Here is a 418-nt window from a genome sequence, read left to right on the forward strand (position 1 = left end):
TTTTTCTTAAAGGGCCGGAGCTGGGGCAGGCAGGGCAGCCATGGGGGAGAGTGGGCAGGGGTTGGGGGGCTCATGGCAGAGCCCCCCATGCAGCATGGGACAGTGGGAGGCAGTGAGCATTGCCCCCCTGCTGGGCAGCAGCTAGTGAGGGGGGGGCTTTTTTTTAAAGCGCCGGAAATTGGGGCGGGCAGGGCAGCCGTGGGGGAGCGGGTGGGGTTGGGGGGGCTGGGAGAGTGGGTAGGGGATGGGGCCTGGCAGGGGTCCCCCCATGGTCTCTTTCCCGCTCCTCCAGCGTCCCCTCCCCTGCCCCCTACTTACCAGCATGGGGTCAAGGTCCAGCTCCCTGCCAAATCACCGAAGCTCTCTGAATCTTTTCTGAATCAATTTGGAGAGCTTTGAATCGGTTTGGACCTTTTAA

This window comes from Gavialis gangeticus, unplaced genomic scaffold (genome assembly GCF_001723915.1).
Source record: "Gavialis gangeticus isolate Ggan-Ray unplaced genomic scaffold, GavGan_comp1, whole genome shotgun sequence".
Lineage (NCBI taxonomy): Eukaryota > Metazoa > Chordata > Crocodylia > Gavialidae > Gavialis > Gavialis gangeticus.